Here is a 21,011-nt window from a genome sequence, read left to right as displayed (position 1 = left end):
CGTCATGGCGACGACGTGAAGCTCCAAAAAAAACGTGATCTGAAACTAGGTCGAAGCTGAAAATCCGAAACTAGAATAAAAAAAATGATTAGAAAACCTGATCCGACTGAGGTGAATTGCGTTATGCTGCGAAATTAGGATAATGCAGCTGCAATTAGTTTTATCCAGCGACGGGAGCAAAACGCAATCTGGTTCAGAGGCGATTTATGGTGTTTGTTGCTGTTGGAAACAAGCGTTGCCATTGAATTTAAACGATTCATTCAACAATGTTTACATTATCTTGCTCATATATATATATAAACACATATATACGATACAGCTTCCACGCTTCACCCATTTTCTAACTTAGTTATCATCTGCTCACGTTCGCATCGCGTTACATAACTTATGCATATATAAATATAAACGTATATATATATATATATATATATATATATATATTCCTGTTATCGTGTTGTTCGGGACAATGATTTTTCAATTTATCCTGTTGCCATTGTGATGGATCTCCTCCATCCAACGACTCGACGCGAAATCCTTTCACCCGGCTTCGATTTTAATACGTAATTAAAATTTACCGTAAAATACTGCTAACACAAACTCAGAACCATGACTCCTATATGCATTCTAGTAAAACTCTTCATTCTAACAATCCACTTTTTTTCCACTCAGTTTCATTCATTTCTCCTATAAAAAAACTAAAACGTTTATAAAATAATTATTATATCAATCATAAATGTTAAAATTTACTTTAATACTTTAAGTAAATTATTATTAAGCTGTATTTAATCGGTCTATGTGGAAATCCCGACATTCGAAACTATAGTGTTAAAATCTGTCGGGATTTTGATACTGTAGGGATTCTGATAATGTCGGGTTTATGGTTGTTGGGATTTTGGTTGTTAAAATTTACAATAATACTTTAAGAAAATTAGTATTAAGCTGTATTTAATCGGTCTATTGGAAAATGCCGACATTCGAAACCACTGTGTCAAAATCTGTCGGGATTTTGATACTGTCGGATTTTTGATAATGTCGGGATGTTAACACTGTCGGGATTACGGTTGTTGGGATTTTGGTTGTTAAAATTTACAATAATACTTTAGGTAAATTAGTAATAAGCTGTATTTAATCAGTGTATATGGAAATCCCGACATTTGAACCACAGTGTTAAAATCTGTCGGGATTTTGATACTGTATGGATTCTGATAATGTCGGGATTACGGTTGTTGGGATTTTGGTTGTTAAAATTTACAATAATACTTTAAGAAAATTAGTATTAAGCTGTATTTAATCGGTCTATTCGAAACCACAGTGTCAAAATCTGTCGGGATTTTGATACTGTCGGATTTGATAATGTCGGGATGTTAACACTGTCGGGATTACGGTTGTTGGGATTTTGGTTGTTAAAATTTACAATAATACTTTAGGTAAATTAGTATTAAGCTGTATTTAATCGGTCTATATGGAAATCCCGACAATCGAAACCACAGTGTTAAAATCTGTCAGTATTTTGATACTGTCGGGATTCTGATAATGTCGGGATGTTAACACTGTCGGGATTATAGTTGTTGGGATTTTGGTAGTTAAAATTTACAATAATACTTTAAGTAAATTAGTATTAACCTGTATTTAATCGGTCTATATGGAAATCCCGACATTCGAAACCACAGTGTTAAAATCTGTCGGGATTTTGATACTGCCGGGATTCTGATAATGTCGGGATGTTAACACTGTCAGGATTATGGTTGTTGGGATTTTGGTTGTTAAAATGTACAATAATACTTTAAGTAAATTAGTAATAAGCTGTATTTAATCGGTCTATATGGAAATCCCGACATTCAAAACTACAGTGTTAAAATCTGTCGGGATTTTGATACTGTCGCCTGATGTTAACACTGTCGGGATTGTGGTTGTTGGGATTTTGATTGTTAAAATTTACAATAATACTTTAAGTAAATTAGTATTGAGCTGTCTTTACTCAGTCTATATGGAAATCCCGACAAACATATTCCCGACATTCGAAACTACAGTGTTAAAATCTGTCGGGATTTTGATACTGTTGGGATGTTAACACTGTCGGGATTATGGTTGTTGGAATTATGATTGTCGGGATTTTCACTATGTCAGAATTTTGATACCGCTTCGGATATGCAAATGAAAAGTACCTACAATATAATTAATATTTTAAATACGTTTCGGACATTAACAATATAAAAATTCTTAAAAAAAAATAAAGTAGGTTAAACGCGTTTCTCAATTAAAATATACCGAACAGATCAGACTTTCCGCTTGGTTTCTTACCTAACCTAGACCTCAACAACGATCTTAAATAGAGCAAACGAAAAAAAACTATACAGCGTACATAGACATAAATAATTTGTTTTCATATAGATAGTCTAATCCTAGAGAAACAATTGATCAGGAGTTTCCTGTTGGGTCAGTGACCAAAACCACCTTTCCTCCACTTCTTCTTCCATTGTGTGCAATTACACCTGCCTCGAATGCCCCACAGACATTCATAATTCAAGAGCTCTCCCATTAACTTCAATTTCGGTTTCAAGGTGTTTTTTGTTTTCTATTCGCACGTGTTTTTCCATGTCACTTTTAATGCTGCACTTCCGGTCTCAATAAAACTAATCTATTCAAGTTTCCTTCAGTTCTGTTTTATTTTTTTTATAAATATATAAAGTCAGTCTTTCAAATCGACGATAAACTTATTTAACGTCTCATTTTTTTTATTAACAGTAAACGTTGGAAGGTCCTTCTTTGATCTTGTTCGTATCTTTCGAAATAATCCGATGCGGAGATTATTGAGAAATGATGCTGAGAGCTCTGAAATATGAAGGTAAATATTAATATTTCAAGCAACTCGGATTTAGTGAAAGTCGTCTATCCGGTATTCAACAATTCTCACCGTAGTTAAGCAACGTGTTGCTAAGATTGTAGTTGCCTTGGTGACCAGTGCACTTAACTAATAACTATTTTAATAAACATGTATACTAAATGATTTCAACGAATCTTTAGTATACGATAAAATACAAGCCTTAATTATTCCACATTTTCGAACCAATTAATACCGCGACGATTAAAGGCGCAATCGTTTCTTTGTTTTGCAATCGCGAATACATTTTATTTACGTATTTTCGAAATACTTGGGTTATCGGAGGACGTCGCTGCTTGTTGTTTCGTTCGCGTTTTCGATTCTTCGTTCCTTGCAACAATAATATTTACAAATAACTTATTAATTAGTGGAACTTGAACCTCATTAATTTATTTATTTTTATATAAAATTTGTTCTCTAATTATTTACTTGGTTCTATTTCTGTTGCATTCCTGCAACTCTGGAACGTATAATGAATCTATGTTTAGAATAGATTTTCGTTTTCTTTTCTTAGGGATTAAAGCACTTTTGCAAAAATTATTAGATAGTTTTCATGCGTATTTATTCGGCGCGTTTATTTTCGAGTTTGCTTTTGGAGCCAAGAAGTTTCTTCTACATTCAAATTTCACCTTGATGTTTTTTCCAAGTTATTCAGGTGTATTTGAAATCGACGAAAATTTTAAAACTTCATCTTATTGCATTATTAATTTCAGTTGACTTAAGTTAAAAAAATGCTTTAAATTGAGTAATCCAATATTTTGCAAACACATTTATTAAGAAAATTGTCTTAAATTGTCTCATATTAATAAATTCTTTATATTAAGATTGTTGTAATATCATGAGTTTAGTAATTTTTAGAACTTTCATGCACATTCAACATCACCTTGATATTTTGCAATATATTCAGGTGATTTTTTTTAAATCGACGATAATTTTGAAACTTTAACTTGAAATTTCTATTTCAAATAAGTTGACTTAAGTCAAAAAAATTGCTTTAAATTAAGTCATTTTTTGTCCTAATATTGATACAAAAAACTAACATATTTTTAATAAGTACTAGAAAAGTGTTTTAAATTATTGACATTTTCAAATTCACTTGACTTTGACTTCATTTTGACTTAAGTCATACCAAATATTGCTTTAAATTAAGTCATTTTTTTCCTAATATTGATACAAAAGCAAACATATTTTTAATAAGTACTAGAAAAGTGTGTTAAATTATTGACATATTCAAATTCACTTGACTTTGACTTCATTTTGACTTAAGTCAAAGCAAATATTGCTTAAAATTAAGTCATTTTTTTTTTCCTAATATTGATACAAAAAACAAACATATTTTTAATAAGTACTAGAAAAGTGTCTTAAATTATTGACATATTCAAATTCACTTGACTTTAAATTTCTATTTCAAATAAGTTGACTTAAGTCAAAAAAATTGCTTTAAATTAAGTCATTTTTTGTCCTAATATTGATACAAAAAACAAACATATTTTTAATAAGTACTAGAAAAGTGTCTTAAATTATTTAGATATTCAAATTCACTTGACTTTGACATCACTTTGACTTAAGTCAAAACAAATATTGCTTTAAATTAAGTCATTTTTTTTCCTAATATTGATACAAAAAACAAACATATTTTTAATAAATACTAGAAAAGTGTCTTAAATTATTGACATATTCAAATTCACTTGACTTTGACTTAAGTCAAAACAAATATTGCTTTAATTTAAGTCATTTTTTTTTCCAAATATTGATACAAAAAACAAACATATTTTTAATACGTACTAGAAAAGTGTTTTAAATTATTGACATATTCAAATTCACTTGACTTTGACTTAAGTCAAAACAAATATTGCTTTTAATTAAGTAATTTTTTTCTATTATTGATGTAAAAGCAAATATATTTATTAAGTACTATAAAAGTGTCTTAATTCTTTATTTTAAGATTGTGGAACTTAAAATGAGATTAGTAATTTTCTTGTTCGCTGGAAAATGCCTGAAGTCGTCGGTTGCTTCAGTTTCATTACGTATGGACGTGGAATACGTACGCTATTTTTTCTTTCATTCTTCTTCTGTTTTTAGTAAAGTGTTCTCATCCGAAGACCTCTCTTTGGTTGCCATGTACACAACCATTAGTTCTCAACGTTATCTCCACTCGAATCTCTCCTTCCTCTTGGAGAGCGAGCATACATACACAGTGTGTAAACTAAAAATCAGCGAGAGAACATTTTCCCCTCTGTCTCGCTCCTTCGCTCTGCGTGTGGATCTGTGCTTGCTGCCTCTATATGTGTGCGTCTTTCTTTGTATGTATGTACGTTATTTCTCTGTGTGTGTGTGTGCATGCACGTATAAATGCAGGCTGCAAGAGTGTGTGAGTTAAAGTGGTTTCTTGGCCTTGACTGCTCTCTTCCATGCTTGAGTTAACTCCTATTCTGGTCAGCTCTGGCAACTAGCTGGCATTACATTATATACATATATATATCTAGAGAACTATAACATCCAACACTTTATACATTGCATAACAGGCCACAACAACGAGACCTTGTTATTTTCCAAACGTGAAATGCACAGACACACGACGAGTACAGATGGATATATATATATATATATACACTAAATATACACACCTATGCGTTCAATGTGTGTATGTATATAAATAAATGTATCCCGAAAGGAATTTTAAAATCTACCTGTTGTGTAAAACGTCCGATACATCCTCTCTGTATTAAAGCCGTATGCGAGTGCGAGCGAGTGCGTTTACATAAGCGAAAGAGAGACGGATTGAGGTAGAAACCGTAACGGTTCTAAGCCTCCCTTTGTAATTATGATGATGATGATGGAACCCACTTTGTGTGTATGGCTGTGTGGGGATGGTTGGTTCCTTGTTGGTTGGTCCGCATAACGGGAAACGGGTCTCTTCTGTGAGCATATGGTTATGGTATGGTAGAGGAAATTTTTGAACGTATTCATAATAAATTGATCCTAAAGATAACACAGTGGGAGAGCCCCAAGTGTATGTATATATGTGTGCGCGCTCCGGAAATGGAAATCCCGGAAGTATTGTTTACCCTCGAACCATTTACGAAGTCGAAAAGATGAACGCAAAAAATGTGGACAAAGGAGCAGTAGTAGTAGTACTACGCACATGTCCCGCATTTGCATAAGGAATTGTGCGTAATTTTCGAATTGGCCACATGCGAAAACATGTTTTATTATCGTTATATCATTGATGAATTTCTGCATAAAAGTACAAAAAAAAACTTATATACAACAATTTCATTACACAACATTTTATTAGACTTATGGTAAAAACCATATTTAATAAGTAATTTCATCATGAAAAGAGTTTAAAAAAAATATAATAAATTTGTATTATTTGTTCATAAAAAAAGACGAAATTGTGATAATTTTATAATAAAAATACAAAAATATTAGTTTTTTTATACATATTTTCTTTAATTTTAATATAGAAATTTTGATTTATACACTTTTATGAAAAGTTTCACAATTTTTTTATTGAATTGTAACATAGAAATTTTGATTTATATACTTTTATGAAAAGTTTAATAATTTGTCATGAAATTACAATAAATCAAATCATATTGAATCGATTACTAAAAGACTACAAAAAAAACTGATGATAATTAACTGTAATTATTACAATTAGAAATTTGTGAGCGCACAAAGTCCACGATCTAGCATACTTTCTTCACTAATGCAACTTTAAATATACCTGTTTCTATATTTTTTATTTGTTTTCCATTTCAATAATTTGGATCAGTTTTTTTATTGTTGTTGATAGTTTTCTAGAAAGCGTTCTAAGAAAATAGAGTTTCTTCAAAAATTTCATTTCAAATTGTTAATTAATTATATTATTTCTTTGTGAAATTAAATAAAAGATTTTCACGAAAAGCAATAACATGTGAATAAGTTTGGGTTTCTATTGAAACTTGTCTTAAGTTTGTTTAAAATTTGTAAATTAAGTAAGTAATTATTGCATTTGTTTTAAATTCATAATTATTTCATCATATGATTGTCTAAAATTTCTAAATTAAAAATGTAAAATTTTTAATAAATCCGTTAACTATGTTTATTGTTTATTTGTTTAATTAGTTTTTAAAAATATGACTACTTTAGATTAGTATTGATTTCATTAACGTTTCTATAAAATTTTTATATTTTAAATGTGTAAAAATTGTGATGTCATGGATTTATTACAAAGTAATTTGTAATAAATCCATTACTTATTTATTCATCTAAGTGTAAGCTAATTTCATAAAAGAAATAATAACAAAATTGTATAAAGAATTTTTAACTGAAAACTAATTTTATAGAAATTACTTATTATTTATTTGTAATGAAGAAATTTATAAAATGTTATTATTATTTCTAGATTATTTAGTGAAAATATCTTAAAATTTATTAATTGAATATGTACTAATTACTATTTATTCTTTTGTTTCAGGTACGTAACTGCTATAGATACAAGAAAGTCAATTAAAAAAAAGTAGTAAGTAATATTTATTATTTAGTAAAGAAAACATTTATTTGTGAGTCAAGCGAATTAATGAAAACGAGCAATTAATTAAACGCACACACTCACAAAGAGGTTGTAAACATGTAAATTTAGTTCTCAAGATCCCGACTCTCCAGATGGAATAATTAAATTAATTACAAGAAAAACAAAAAAAAACTATCCAAGGATGAATGAAGTAGTGCTTCCTTTTTAATTAACAACTGACGAAGCGAAGGGAGAGTTTTCAAAATCAGATATATTTACGTTAATTAATCATATCTAAACAATAAATTAATGAATTTTACAATACGATTCGTCTTTGTGAGGTGTGTTTATAACTTTTTTTTCTCTCCTCTGAATGAAGTTATGCAATTAGCAGACTCACGATACTTTGTAAAAGGTAACACAATTGCGCTTATGTAACGTGAATAGGATTGCCTTGATAAATAAGAACAATTTTATTGAGCGGTTAACATTCATCGGGTTTTCTCTTTCTCTCTATCTTCTTTCGCGCTCTCTGAGAATAAAAGAAGGAAATGGTGATAATCGTAATAGAGGCGAGGAAACAACTGCAGCGTTTCGTTACTAACAATAACAACAACAACTTTGATTTTAATAATAAAGTTATTATTGAACCAATTGTAATGTTCAATCAAAGATGAAAGACAATTGTCAAGAAAACAAAATTGTTAATTCAAAACGTTTTTTTTGTTGTTGTTTTGTACATTTGTTTGGTATGCATATGGGGTTGTAACGAATGAAACGGTGTGAATGCAATTGCGAGATTGAATTAACGTTGTTAAAGACGAGTTTTTCCAGAACTTTCCATTTCGGTTCGCGTAATCCTCGGCTGTTGCGCAAGTAAATTTCCATTCGGTGAAGCTGGATTCTGGTGCATCTGTCTAGTTTCTAAGAAAGCTGTGCGACGCTCTCCCCTTTCGGGTTGGTTTGTTTTCTTTCTTTTTTTTCCCTTCGTCCACCAACATGCACATTTCTTCTCTCCGTCTCTTTTTCTCATTCTCTCTCTCTCGTTCGCTCTTCATACCATCTGGCACAGAAACACGCTCCTCCGACACGGCTCGGCCTCATCGTGTGTACCAGTTTTGTTCGAGTGCAAGGCGCACGCAGTCGGCGATCCTTAAAGGGGTTGCAGTTGTTTAAGGGTTGTTAGCCCTGCACCTGCACTGGGCCAAGGTCGCCAGACTGACTGCACCTCGAAACGCATGCACATTGTCCACGAAACTCACCATTTTTAAGCCATCAAACATAATAAATATAAAAGAAAAAGTGAAATTGTTTTTCTTTCACCATTATGAATTTTTTGTAGTTAAAGTTAAACCATCATTGGAAAATCCAATAATTTTTTGTAGTTAAACTTAAACCATTGGTTACCAGTAACCATAGTAACAGACAAACAAATCCATCAAACCTTATAAAATCCAATCCAGTTTAACTTCATCTACATCCATCAACTAAGTAATTATTGTTTAAATTTTTAATTAGTTGCTTAAAAAACATATTATTATTGATTTTATGAACATTTCTCTAAAATTTGTACATTAAAAATGTGTACAAATATTTTTTTAATTTTATATATATTCATCTCATTAAAGTTAAACCTTTGGTTACGAGTAACCATAGTAACAGATAGACAAATCCATCGTACCTTGTAGAATCCAATCCAGTTTAACTTCATCTACAACCATCAACTAAGTAATTATTGTTTATTTGTTTAAATTTTTAATTAGTTTCTTAAAAAACATATTATTATTGATTTTATGAATATTTCTCTAAAATTTGTACATTAAAAATGTGTACAAATAATTTTTTAATTTTATATTTATTCATCTCATTAATGTTAAAACTTTGGTTACGAGTAACCATAGTAACAGATAGACAAATCCATCAAACCTTGTAGAATCTAATACAGTTTAACTTCATCTACAACTATCAACTAAGTAATTATTGTTTATTTGTTTAAATTTTTAATTAGTTGCTTAAAAAACATATTATTATTGATTTTATGAACATTTCTCTAAAATTTGTACATTAAAAATGTGTACAAATAATTTTTTAATTTTATATTTATTCATCTCATTAAAGTTAAACCTTTGGTTACGAGTAACCATAGTAACAGATAGACAAATCCATCAAACCTTGTAGAATCCAATACAGTTTAACTTCATCTACAACCATCAACTAAGTAATTATTGTTTATTTGTTTAAATTTTTAATTATTTGCTTAAAAAACATATTATTATTGATTTTATGAATATTTCTGTAAAATTTGTACATTAAAAATGTGTACAAATTATTTTTTAATTTTATATTTATTCATCTAATTAAATTTAAACCTTTGGTTACGAGTAACCATAGTAACAGATAGATAAATCCATCAAACCTTGTAGAATCCGATCCAGTTTAACTAGTTACTCGAATAACTTCATCATCTTCGATTACTTATTAAGATTAAAGTAAATAAAGAATAATATACAAAAATTAGATGGACACACGCTTCTTCTCGCTTTCTATTAGATTTATTGGATCCATCCCATGACGTTCGATCCGAGACAAAAGTAAACATAAATTCAATCGCCATAGTAACCGTGACATGACCGAGGCTCGTTCTGTAATCTGATCCAATTTAAATGGCAACTCTTCGGATCAAATAACATTACCATAAATTACGTAACTTCAATTAATTATAATATGAAATAGTTTCAGTTTTAAACGGATTTATAAGGAAGTATAAATATTTATCAATTATGTTAAATTTAATATTATTTTAATTGAATCATTAAGAAAAGACTAAACTTTGAATTAAATTATAAAACATATGAATTTATTCATTAAAATAATTTTTATAAAGATTAAATTTTCAATTGAAACTTTATACTTTTTTTTAATTATGTTTCAATGTTACTGTAAATTGTAAAAACTTCAATTTTAATTAAAAAAAAACGAAATTTTCATTAGTTTCATTTTAATAATTTGAAATTTATTAATTAAGTTTTTTTTTGTTATTTTATTGCTGGTATTTATAAAATTGGGTCATAACACTAATTCGGCGTGAAGAAGAGTCACGAATACAGTTAGCTATGGTCCATCCAGTTCCAAAATTAGAACGAGAGGATACAGACGACACACACAAAAAAAAAGTAGTTTCTTCAGCGGTTGTATTCAAAGTAGAAACTGGTAGTAGTTCCGAAGCGACGATAAATTTTGAAATCCGCATAAAAGCGGAATGACCTTCCGACTTCTCCGTGTATTTACGAACAAAAAAAAAAGGTATACATACATACATACGTACGTACGTGCACAGAGCGCTCGTTGTTTTATATGCAAATATGATATTTACCCGATCTCGGCTGAATGTGTGTGAACGTTCTTTTAATGTAATTCCAATTCCAAGCCTAGTCCCGATTGTGTTGTATGTAATACGTATGTAGTATGAATGTATGTTGTTGTACAGCACTAGTGTCTATCGGTTTCAAGGTCTCTGGAGCATTCATTAACCTTTAAAGGTCAACGCCGAACAGAAACCGAAAAAAAAAAGGTGACCGAAAATAAATCGCACAGTCGTCTGGTCGAAGTTTTCAGTGAAAGCAATGTAATGTGTGTGCAAAAAGGAAAGGAAGAGAAGCAAACGTCGGCTGATTTTCCCGATGCTTATGTAACCCACCTACAAAACCTACATAATTTTCGTACGTCGAAGCAATTATTACCGCAGTCTTTCTCTTTCTTCTGTTCTGTTGTTTCTGTTTCTTTTGTTTCCATTTCACTTCGTCCGTTCCGCGTAACTGTAAACATTCCGAGGAAAAGTTTTGATGAAATTTCAGTTTCACAAGAACCCGTTCCACTTTAGAAGCTCACCGCCTAATTCCATTCGGTTTTGTCCGTATCGGTTTTCGACCTCCCGTGGTCAGAACCAAAAAAAAATATATGTATACAGAAAACAACCGGTATGCATATGAAACGCGGACCGGCCAAAGTGCATTCCGCAAATCGCGAATTTTACAATTGGAACGCAAAGATCTTCTTTTTTTGATGTAGAAGAAACAAGAAGTTGTAGAAGTGGAAGATATAAGAAGATAAATAATTGTAAAAGTGGAATAACGAAGTTTGTAAAATAAAAAAAAATAGTAAGGAAGGTAACAAAAGTACATGAAAATTATAGATTATGGAAGTAGGTGATGGAAGTATAGGTTAAGTTAGTAGAAGTATAGGAAGAAGGAAGGTAACAAAAGTATATGAAAATGAAAAATCTATATAGTAGGGAAAGTATACAAGTATCAGAAGTATAAAAACAATGAAGTAAATATTGGAAGTACAAGATAAGTTAATAGAAGTAAGCTAAGATCTTCTTTTATTGAAGAAGAAGGATGGAAGTAGAAGTGCTAGAAGTTGAAGAAGGAAGATAATATAAGTATAATATAAAACAAGGTAATATATGTATAAGGAAGAGGAAGTTGATATTTGTAAAATAAAAAATAGTAAGAAAGGTAACAAAAGTACATGAAAATGATAGATTATGGAAGTAGGTCGTGGAAGTATAGGTTAAGTTAGTAGAAGTATAGGAAGAAGGAAAATAGTAGGGAGTACAGAAGATAAGTTAATAGACGTATTCTAAGATCTTCTTTTAGAAGAAGAAGGATGGAAGTTGAAGTCCAATAAATTGAAGAAGGCAGATATTACAAGTATAATATAAAACAAGGTAATAAATGTATAAGGAATAGGAAGGTGATAGAAGTAGAAGTGCGAAAAGAAGTCAAGAAAGAAGGATAGAAAAACGATAGTATGTACAGGATAGGTTAGTAGAAGTATGCTAAGATGTTCTTTTCTGAAGAAGAAGGATGGAAGTCTAAAAAGATGAAGAAATAGTATAAGGAAGATAATAGAAGTATAACATGAAGGAAGGTAATAAAAGTAGGAAGATGAAGTTGATTGAAGTGCGAAAAGAAGTCAAGTAAGAAGGATAGAATTTGAAGTATAAGAAGATAAATAGTTTTAAAAGTGGAAAAAAGTGAAAAAAGTAGAAAATTTATCAAAAACAATAGTATGCTAAGATCTTCTTTTTCTGAAGAAGATGGATAAAGTTGAAGTCTAAAAAGATGAAGAAATAGTAGAAGAAAGATAATAGAAGTATAACACGAAGGAAGGTAATAAAAGTATAAGGAAGTTGATAGAAGTAGAATTCCTAGGAAAAGTCAAAAAAGAAGGATGGAAGTAGAAGAAGAAGGAGAGTAGCGAAAGTAGAGATAGTAGAAGTACAAGAAAATATGTTAGTAGAAGAAATAATTAAGTAGAAGGATAGAAGTAGGAGTATAAATAGAAAAATAGAAGTTGAAGTATAAGAAGATAAATAGTTTCAAAAGTAAAAGTAGAAAACAATAGTAATGAAGGTATAGTAGATGATGGAAAGTACCAGAAGTACAAGAACAATTAAATAGATAGTGGAAGTACAGGATACGTTAGTAGAAGTATGCTAAGATCTTCTTTTTCTGAAGAAAAAGGATGGAGTTGAAGTCCAAAAAGTTGAAGAAATAGTAGAAGGAAGATAATAGAAGTATAATATAAAACAAGGTAATAAATGTATAAGGAAGAGGAAGGTGATAGAAGTAGAAGTGCAAGAAGAAGTCAAGGAAGAAGGATGGAAGTAGAAGTATAAATAGTTTTAAAAGTGGAATTAGAAAATTCGTCAAAGACAATAATAAGGAAGGTATAGAACATGATGGAATGTAGTAGAAGTACAAGAACAATGAAATAGATAGATAGTGGAAGTATATGATAAGTTAGAACTATGCTAAGATCTTCTTTTTCTGAAGAAGAAGGATGAAAGTAGAAGTCCAAAAAAGTTGAATAAAGAGTAGAAGGAAGATAATAGAAGATGAAGGAAGGTAATAACAGTATAAGGAAGAGGAAGTTGATAGAATTAGAATTGCTCGGAGAAAGGATGGAAGTAGAAATATATGTAGAAGGATAGGAGTAGAAGTGCAAGAAGAAGGAAGAGTTATCTTCCATCCTCATTTAGAGACGTTATTGCACAACAATACGTTTTTGTCATATAAAGCACGTATGTATGTGCGATGCACACAAGCACGCGTTTCAATTACAATTCAAATCGGTATGTGTGTCGCGTCTCTTTATCAATCAATCAAAGTGTCCATTCAAAAGTGAGAGAAACAAAATTAAAAAAAGAACCAGGAAGAATATTAACTTTTTGGCAGTTCAAAAAAAAAAAAATTAGTCGGAACGAAAGTGGGTCGACGTCTGCATAGTAAAATACAATTACTAATCGCATAGCCTAGCTTGTATGCCCTACTTTTTATTCTTCATCAATCTCGAAACCAAAAATTGAAAAAAAAAAAACATGAATCAGACATTCAAGATGACATAAAAGAAATCATTTCAGCATGAAAATACTTACGTTTTTTTTATATTTCAACTCTTTTTGTTTGTTTATAATTATAATTGCAATAGATTTAATTAACCCCTTAAACGTATTTTATTATTTTCGATACGAATATATACGTCATAACCACTTAAGGGGTCAATTAATTATTTATTGAAGTAGAAAACTAACCGTTTAGAAATAACTAATTCAATTGGATTTTTAAACATTCTTAATTCATTAATCCAAACGTTTGGCCTAAAAATAAATAATATCTGCTTTTTAATTTATTTTTCAATCAAATCGTTTACAACTATAAAATGCAAATTAATACGACAGAGTTGTGACTCATTCAGAATCTATTTCCACTTTTTTCTCTTTTACCTATCCTCTTGATTCATAAAACAGTAATAAAATGAATTTTGTATGAAGAGAACAAAAAAATCTACTGTGTATCAAATGTCCATAAACTCGAGGTCTTTCCACCAAGTGATTCACATTTATTAAGAATAGATTACCTAACATAACGTTTATTCGCAGCAATGATTTCCAAAACATATATTTCCTGAAAAAGTTTGTAAAGTGAAAATTGTTACTATTGCATTATTATAAATTATTTCAACATTAATTAAAAAAAAATGAATAATTAATTAAAAACAATTAAAATTAAATCTTAAACTAAAATTATTGTTTATTTTACATCATTTTTTTAGTTTCTTACGTGGAAATAAAATGATAACTATAATTGTTAATTAATACGTTGAATCATTTGTTTCGAACGCGATTTATTATTATTATTATTGTACTTTTCCTTTTTGTTTCTGCGCTGCATTTGTTTTCCGTTTTATTTTTTTCGTGCAGCAAAATGCACTTCACTTCCGGTCGTTCTATTAAAAGGCACTTCCGGTCTCTGTCTCTCTCTCTTCTTTTATTTGTTTTTTTTTTTGTTATTTACCCATTCCACGTGAATCACACGCGGCTCACTCCGATTTATTTTTCCCTTCTCATAAATCGTCCAGCAATCACTGACTGAATTCGGAACGCAATTAAAAATAATTGGATTTATTATCCGAATAAATAAATGACCTCTCCCAAATATGCATCTTCCTAAAGTATATATATTTAGATAACGAAAATGCTGCTGCTACGACGCCACCATCTCAATTCGTTTCGTAAATTATTTTTTATTTCCGGGTAACAAAATTATACTTTTTTACACATGTTATAAATTATGCAATATTTTATATAACGCACATATTTATTGTTCACCGGAAACTCTTAAATCTAAATTAGATTATGCACATTCTAATACACTAATTATTATATAAAAAAAAAACTAGTTCATTGCATAATTCTAGAATCTTTTATGAATTGTGTATACTTTTTTCATCTATTTTTTTATAATAAAAATACTAAATATTTTTCAAAATTATTTCTTGTAGAAGTTACCTGAATCTTTCCTCAACTGTGTATTTTTTTTACCTAAATTTGTAATCATTTTATACAAAAAATATTAAAATAATTTCTTGTAAAATGAAGAAGAATTAATTTTTTTGTTTTTTTAAATAATTTATTGCAAAAGTCACCTGAATCTTTGTAAAATTCAGTCAATTTTTTTTTGATACACTGTTATATTAAGAAAAAATATATTTTATTGTAGAAGTTACGTGAATCTTTCTTAAATTGTTTTTTTTTTACAAAAAATAAAATATTTCAAAATAATTTCTTGTAAAAAGTTACCTAAATCTTTCATGAACTAAGCACATTTCAGTGATCAATTTTTGGTGAAAACTAATTTTTTTTAAAATAATTTATTGCAAAAGTTACCTGAATCTTTGTAAAACTGTAAAATTCAGTAATCATTATATTTAAAAAAATATATTTTATTGCAGAACTGACGTGATTCCTTCCTGAATTGTTTTTTTACAAAAAATAAAAAAATTCAAAATAATTTCATGTAAAAAGTTACATAAATCTTTCATGAACTAAGCACATTTCAGTGATCAATTTTTGGTAAATATTATTTTTTTTTAAATAATTTATTGCAAAAGTTACCTGAATCTTTGTAAAATTGTAAAATTCAGTAATCATTATATTAAAAAAAAATATATTTTATTGCAGCAGACACGTTAATCTTTCCTGAATTGTTTTTTTTTACAAAAAATAAAAAATTTCAAAATAATTTCTTGTAAAGTTACATAAATCTTTCATGAACTAAGCACATTTCAGTGATCAATTTTTGGTGAAATCTCATTTTTTTTAAATAATTTATTGCAAAAGTTACCTGAATTTTTGTAAAATTGTAAAATTCAGTAATTATTATATTTAAAAAAATATATTTTATTGCAGAAGTGACGTGAATTCTTCCTGAATTGTAGTTTTTACAATTAAAATTTTCAAAATAATTTCTTGAAATCTTTCATAAACTAAGCACATTTCAGTGATCAATTTTTGGTCAAACAGTTTTATAAATTATTGCAAAAGTTACCTGAATCCTCACCTTCCTGAATTTGTGTACGGTGCGTAAATAAAAAGAACTTGACAAGCCGAGCATGACTAAGGTCAAATGAAGTTTTTTTTTTGTTTATTTTAACCTTGGCGCATGTTACTGTTTGATATTTCCGTCACAGAAATACGACTGTAACCGACGACAACGACGAAGAAGAAGAAGAAGTAGAAACAGAAGAGAGGAAGAACAAATAAACGAAACGCGAAGAAGAAAAAAAGAAACCGAAACGAAACAATTACACTTTTATGTCATTCCTCGAGATCTCCTGCTATTACGCAACGCAAAAAACACACACATACACACTGGGATGCGATGATCCTCGGGAAATCAATTCACGTTTCGCCGCGCCGATAAAATTTCAATTTCATTTCAAGCTATTATATTTGCATTTTATTTCTTCTCCTCGTCAAGAATGGAGATACGTATGAAAATGGAAAAGGTGCTTGGAAATCGATGAGACTGGTAAATTTACATAGATATAAATATTTCGATGCATTTAACGCAAGAAATATTAACTTTGAATGCAGGAAATTCACTTTTTATAGCAATTTTATTCTTTCTTTGCAGTTAAAAAAGTATTTCCGCGATGGTAAACCTTACAATCTATACAAATAGAATATTTACATTATTATCTGAATCCTAATGTAATTACTTCAATTTATCTTTCATTTTAAACTTATGAATTGATTTCTACAAATGAATGGTAGAAGAATAAAGAAAGGATAAAAATTAAGTTAAAATACATAAAAATATTTACTTTACTGTTACTTCAATTATCCTAAATTTAATACTTATTAATTGATTTGCTATGAACATTAGTCATGTGGGAATGTTCGAATTTGCTCTAAAATTTCTATAGATTCAAATATAATTTACTTTAAACAAAATTTAAATGTGTATAAACTAAAGGAATGTTGTTATTATGTAATTACTTCAATTTATCGTTCATTTCAAACGTATTAATTGATTTCTTCTAATTAATAGTAGAAGTATAAGAAAATGTAAAAAATGAGTTTATATACATTCACATATTTACTTTAATTTAATACTTATTAATTGATTTCCAATTAACATTAGTCATGTGGGAATTTTCGAATTTGCTTTAAAATTTCTATAGATTCAAATGCAATTTACTTTAAACAAAATTGGAATGTCTAGACTCTAGAGGAATGTTGGTATTATATGTAATTACTTCAATTTATCTTCCATTTCAAATTTATCAATTGATTTCTACCAATGAATAGTAGAAGTATAAGGAAAGTATAAAAATTTTGTTAAAATACATAAAAATATTCACTTTACTGTTACTTTAATTATCCTTAATTTAATATTTATTAATTGATTTGCAATTAACATGTGGGAATTTTAGAATTTGCTCTAAAATTTCTATAGATTCAAATGCAATTTACTTTAAACAAAATTGGAATGTGTTTAAAGTAGAGGAATGTTATTATTATATGTAATTACTTCAATATATCTTACATTTCAAACTTATTAATTGATTTCTACCAATGAATAGTAGAATTATAAGGAAAGTATACAAATTTAGTTAAAATACATAAAAATAATTATCCTTAATTTAATATTTATTAATTGATTTGCAATTAACATATGGGAATTTTCGAATTTGCTTTAAAATTTCTATAGATTCAAATGCAATTTACTTTAAACAAAATTGGAATATGTTTAAAGTAGAGGAATGTTATTATTATATGTAATTACTTCAATTTATCTTTCATTTCAAATGTATTAATTGATTTCTACTAATTAATAGTAGAAGTATAAGAAAAGGTAAAAATGATATACATTCACATATTTACTTTACTTTAATTATCCTTAATACTTATTAATTGATTTGCAATGAACATTAGTCACATTTTCAAAATTTGGTCTAAAATTTCTATAGATTCAAATATATTTATTAAACTAAACTTTACTTTACTTTAAACAAAATTGGAATGTGTTTACAGTAGAGGTAGGTTCTTATTATATGTAATACATAATGTATTCATTTCAATCTTTGATTACACAATTAAATAAAATATTCTTATATTTACTTTAATCTCAATCATATTGTAATTTCTTCAATTTCAATTTCATTTCAAACTTATTAATTAATTTTTACCAATTAATAGTAAACGTATAAGAAAAGGATTAAAGTTGATCGGAATACATAGAAATATTGTCATATTTCCTTTACTACCACTTTAGTTATTCCTCACTTAAATTGATATTAATTGATCTGTAATAAATGTTAATCATGTGGGAATTTTCAAATTTCAATAGATTCAAATATAATTTACTCAAAAATATTGTAAATCCTTTAATTCCTCACTTAAATTATTAAAAATATTTATATTTAAACAAGAGTTTAAAGTAGAGGAATGTAATAAATAATGTATGGATTTCGATCCTTGATTTGCACTCAATTTGGATACAAAATTCTGTGTCTACTCTTAGCAAAATTCCTTGGGTGAGAACCGGAAACGAACAGATTTATTAGAGTTGTGATCCTTATATAGGTCATCTGTTTACGGTCATTACCATGATTTGTAGACGACCAGAAAGAGAGGTTTCTTCAAATGTGATGGTGAATTATGTGGTATAAGGCTCGTCACAGTTAAAGAGACAATAAAGTTCAACCTATGCAGGGAGCAGGTGTGTCGTGCTCTCATGATATCCATTGTAAAACCCATCATCTAAGCAAGAAATACCTGTGAATGCAGACAAAAAAAGAAGCAAGTGTTATTTACATAATGATTTAGGTATAAGCAAGTAGCGTATATTCTTTAGTTTGACCCAATTCGGTAAGTAATAAACGCGTAGTTTCAATGGCAATAATAAATCTCAATTTTATTGCAATTAAAATAATAATATTTAAATTGGAGATGTGGATAATGTTTATATGAATGCGTTATTTTATGGAGCAACGAGTGACGTGGCATAGACTGCGTTTGGTGCGACGTACAAGAAGTAATGAAGGAAAAGTAAAAACGTCACTTTCCCAGGGAAACCCCATTTAGGTAGTGGATGCAACCGACTCGTCCATCCTCATCGTGCATATTTTAATATAATTACAATCCTCCGGTTACGTTTCGAGTCTAGTTATTACTAGAGTTGTGAAGCATGCGGCGAAATTTCATGAGCCATAAAATTACCGACAATTTTTCCACACAAAAGAAACTAATCCTTGACATTGTGGATTCTAAACTTGTGGGTTTGAAAAATTCTTATTCAACTGTCATACCTTTGAAAAGATCATCTTAATGGAGCTGTTCCATCCATTCCAGCGCGTAGGTGTAAACTATAAATCGCATTTCTACAACAAACCGTGAATCATATAATTATATATTATATTTCGTTGCTAATGGGATCTTTATTATTTTCGTGATCTTACTCTATGTGTGGTAACACAACATTTCTGTCCGTTGTGTAAAGCGCAAGATGCGTGGGTCGTGGGTGGAAAAATGATTTATTTGCCAGAGCCGTGAGGCAAGGTAACTTAATTAAATTTTCCATAACGAAGAAAGAAAAAAGAGGTGCGAGGATGGAAACAATCAACATTGCTCGTGTCGTACGTAACTATTGAAACAAAACGAATATGTATAGTAAATTATTTGTAGTAAATAATTAATCAATCGATTTTGGTGAGAGTATAAAAACCGGATTGAAAAACGTTAAAATTAATTAGCAAACATTATTATCCTCATGTTTTCTGTTATTGAAGTAAGAAAATCCTTTATATAATAAACATGTTGTAAAGCTACACAACACAATAATAAGTTTGCAAATAAATTGGGATAATTGAATAAATTGCAGCTGCAACATTATCTCTCTTTTTTTTGTTGTTAAAGTTAACATTAACTTTTTTTTTGTTATTGTTAAAGTTACAATTATGTATTTTGATTCAAATTGATTAGTCTGACAAAAATTTCTAAAGTATTTCAATTGAACTCGCCGATATCTGTTCGTATATACGTAATACGGTCAGTTAATAAACGGTTACAAAATCAGTGTTGTCGCTGCGTTATTTCTGCTGGTACATTGATACAACCTTACGATATTGCGAATTGCGCAACTGGAATTCTGCAATTACGCAATATACGAATATAACTATTGAAAAATCCTAAAGGTTGACCTTATTTTATTACTTTTTTCAATTTCGATTTTTATGTGTAATTTTTTCAAAATAATAATTACAAATAAATAATCGAAAATTGAAAAAAAAAAATATCTCTTGTTGAAATGAGAAATTAATGTATTTTCTATATCGCAAGCCCGACAACCGAAAGACCGTCTATTGAAATCCCGACGTTCGAAATCCCGGCTGTATTAAAATCCCGACGCTTGAAATCCCGACTATGACAAAATCTCGACTACCATAATCCCGACAATCAAAATCCTGACTATATCAAAATCCCGACTATATCGAATTCCCGACTATATAGAAATCCCGACTACCATAAAAATGTTATTGTAGAAATTTATAATAATAAAACATACTGTCGGGATTTCAATATAGTCGGGATTTCGATATAGTCGGGAATTCGATATAGTCGGGATTATGGTAGTCGGGATTTCGAACATCGGGATTTCGATAGACGGGATTTCGGTTGTCGGGCTTGCGGTTGCCACCGATTTTCTTAATGTTAATACGTGTTAATTACTACATTTAATTATGTAATTGTAGTCTTCCTTTTAATGTTTGTAATAA

Source organism: Nicrophorus vespilloides, unplaced genomic scaffold, assembly GCF_001412225.1.
Source record: "Nicrophorus vespilloides isolate i.1.1-1 unplaced genomic scaffold, Nicve_v1.0, whole genome shotgun sequence".
In the NCBI taxonomy this organism is placed as follows: domain Eukaryota; kingdom Metazoa; phylum Arthropoda; class Insecta; order Coleoptera; family Silphidae; genus Nicrophorus; species Nicrophorus vespilloides.
Note: the sequence above shows the minus strand (reverse complement) of the source record.